Genomic DNA, 3,649 nt, shown 5'->3' on the forward strand with positions numbered 1-3,649 from the left:
TCACAGATCACAGAATCATTTGATGTGATTCTGAGATCTGTCTTTTTAGAGAGACTGGATATTATGTGAATGCAGGCAAAAAGCCCATGGTCAAGACGCCAATGTGCAGTGCTGCAACAAATGAAGAAAGGAAATCTGGCCTAGTCCATTCTGCAGGTTCTGTGTTAGCTACATTATGTCAGGGGTGCAGTGTGTAAGCTATGATAAGAATGCTGTCTGGTCCAGCATCCATTGCACATTGTGTATTTGAAACACAAGTGTCTGATTTCTGTGCATCTATAGGATTTGTGTGCACATCTCCAAAACCAAAAAGGTACTTTATATTTTAGCTAGTCATTGAGTTTGCATGCCCTCCATGCTATTATCTGACTTCATCTGTGCGGACAAAAAGGTGTTTTCTGCATGTAGTTACTTCCTGTGACACAGCAATGCAGATTTGCTTGCTCAGGGATGTGATTTTAGCAGAGGATGTTAGAGTTAGGGCAGTATGGTTAGGTTGTGGTTGGACTTGATGATCTTCAAGGTCTTTTCCAACCTGAGCAGTTCTATGATTCTATATAAGGATGCTATTCAGTGGTTATGCAATTTCTGAACAATAAGAATGGCAAATAAATAGATTCATTTATAGTAAAAACTGTCTACTAAACAGGATTTTCTAGTGGGGGATACTTTTTTTGAAACTGTATCTGTAATGTTCTTTATGGGTTATTTTGTCATGTCTCTGAACTCTCTGAGTTGCTTTCCCATGTGATTTCCTGTGGAAAAATGACAATCTGTTTCCATTGATGATGGAACTGAGCTTTGTCTGTGTATCGTCGGTAAAAGGCCAATAAATATTTAAAAACAACAAGTGTCATTTAATTAGTGGTTTGTTTACTGGCTGAATCAGCCATTTAGCATAAGTGGAATGAATTATGATAACTGAGGATTCTTGCTGTTTCTTTCCAGTTATTTAATTGCTGCACCTAATGAATTGTGATTAAAAAAATCAAAAATTGATTTCTGTGTTGTTTATAAGTGTGTCAATAAGTGAATGGTGATGCCTGAACTTCCTGATTTTTAGGAATATGGAATTACAAAAGTGATGTGTAGTTGTCTAGAATTTAGGGGGCTGCTTTAATTGCTGCCCTTATAAGTTCACATGGGGATGGCTGCAGAGAGTTATTCTGATAAGGGAAAGGGAGATCCTAGTTTTTACGGAGAGTCTTCCTTAGTCTTAGTATAAAGGATAATGGAAGGGGGAGGTTGAACATGGGGGAAGAGGACACGCTTGCTTTTGCTGCATTTAAAAAAAAAAAAAAAAAAAAAAAGTAAATGTTATTTGTTTCCCTGCACGCATTGAAGAACTTTGGGTTTAAAGTTAGCACTGTCCCAGAGCAAGTGTCAGGATATCGCCCATGAGCAGTTCATACGAACAAGGACAGATGTGACTGTTGGAGACTTGCAACTTTGGAGCATCTTACTAGCATGAATGGTGGAAGCTAAAGTCCTGGTATAGGAGAAGTAGCATTAGACATGGTGCTAAATGATAAAGTCTAGGGTATAAGAGGACTAGATTTGAGGGTCTTTTTAAAGCTCTGTGTTTACAGCAGTAAACACAGTGGGAGTACAGGATTTATCAAGTGCTTGACTAAGGGAGCTGCAACACTCCTGGCTAGCTGCCAGAAATAATGCCAGCTCCAAACATTCAAAAATCCTTTGTCAGGTCCTAGAAGAAAAATGAAATAGGTTTCTCTTTAATTCCCATCTAGTTTTTGAGTCTTCAGAGTTCATGTTTCCAGTCTCCTCTGCAAGGATTAGAGGGATATTAAAAACAAAACAAAACAAAAACAAAAACAAAAGCCCTACATTTCCCGGAGGGTTTTTGTAACTGCATGAACCAGGCTTAAGAGAAATGCTTAAAGCTTCAAGAAAAGAATTTTGAGAGCTAGCAGCTATGGACTGGTTAGTGGAGTGTCATAAGAAAGGGAGACCTCAAATTGATAAATTAGTTTTTCTTAAGGGAAACTTTCCAAGTGTTTGGTGTTGTCACGTTGATGTCAGCATAGAAGGCGTATTCAGCCAGCTGGATTTTTTTTAAGGCAATAATGCTGTATTTAAAACTAATAGCAGAAATTGTATTTGATTCCCTAGCATTAGTTCTTTAGCAAAGCACAGATGGACTAGATAAAATGCTATGAGCGAATAAGGTCCTCATCAGTTGGGTGATCTACCAGAGCAATTGTTTATCACAAGGATGTATTGCATTATGAAGTCTACTGTTCCATACATTTCTTAATAAGTGTTCAGGAAGTTGAGAAAACACCAAACATCTCCAAGGAATGAGACTGGATGAGGGAGAGATTTACTGAAACAGGATATAAGAGTCAGTTTTACTGCAATCTTGAAGTTGCAGAAGGCTTTGAAAAGTGAATGACTGGAGGGAAGTAACTTATGAGACTAAATTGGTCTTTTGAAAGGGTAACTTCAGCTGTAAGCTCTAAAGTGAAAGCTGCTTGTTCTGCACCTCAGCATTTTCAAGTGCAAAAAAATAAATATTCTGCTCATGCTTCCATCTTTCTAGGGGTTATATTTATTCAGAGGAGATTAACAGCCAATTTTCAGTGTGACTGCCTTCATCAGAAATTTATCCCTTTTCAAAATGACGTTTTTATGGGAGCAGAATTTCTGTGAAGAGTTCAGATTCCAATGTGACAGAAGAATGTTTATATCCTTAAAGAGATTCCAGAACTTTGTTCTTGGCAGGATGGCAGTATAAGACTAAGAGCAGGTTGTGTAATTTTGTCACATCTTTTTATGTTAAATAACTTTACTGTGGTATTGCATTTTAATTACCCAGTGGCTATGCGGGCAACTTTTAATCTGGGTGCTTTAAAGGTAGATGCGGTAGTTACGCATGGATTGGTATTTGTGGTCCCTGCAGTAGAGGAAACAGTCCAGTATGATTTAAACTGGTGCAGGGCTGATGATTGTGCAAACTAATTTGAAGGTCTAAGGAAACTTTGGCTGAGAGCATGGAGAAACTCTACCTTGTGCCACTTGTTGCATTTGTTTGCTCAGTACATCCTAGAATGGAGAGAAATGACAAAGACTTCTCGTTGCATGTACTTGTCCAGATTTTCTATCTTTAGTTGTCCTCCATCTTTTCTGAAGAGCTAATCTATAGCTTGGAGGAAACTGTTCTGTGGATTTTGCACTTCTGCCTCTGTCCCAAGGATGCAGGAAGTGCTGTGCTTGTGCTGGCTGGAGCTGTCTGCCTTCAGTCTTTGCTGCCAGGCTCCCAGGAGCGTGCCAGTGGGCACAGCTGAGGTGGTGTGGTCTGTGGCACCAGGGGCTCTGACTGCCCAGGCCCCAGCAGAGACCTCTGCACCCCTGATCTCATTACTGTGCAGTACTGGAACTTAGTGCTCCTTCTCCACTGTTCTTCTGGTGTCCTGTTCTTCTGGTGTTAACTCACAGGCAGTTTGGATGTGTTTTGAAATCCCAGTTCCTAAGGAGTGAGCTGAAGCAGTAATCGTTTCTCCATCATTGTGAATAAGTGGTATAACTTTTTTGCAAGGATTAATTCCTTCGGTGAGAGGTTTTCAGGCTGTTGGCTTAGGTATGTTGGGGAAAACAAACAATCAACAACAACCCCCTTACCCTCCCC

Source organism: Centrocercus urophasianus, unplaced genomic scaffold (genome assembly GCF_019232065.1).
Source record: "Centrocercus urophasianus isolate 14NV4802_14NV808 unplaced genomic scaffold, USGS_Curo_1.0 seq_20, whole genome shotgun sequence".
Classification (NCBI taxonomy): Eukaryota; Metazoa; Chordata; class Aves; order Galliformes; family Phasianidae; genus Centrocercus; species Centrocercus urophasianus.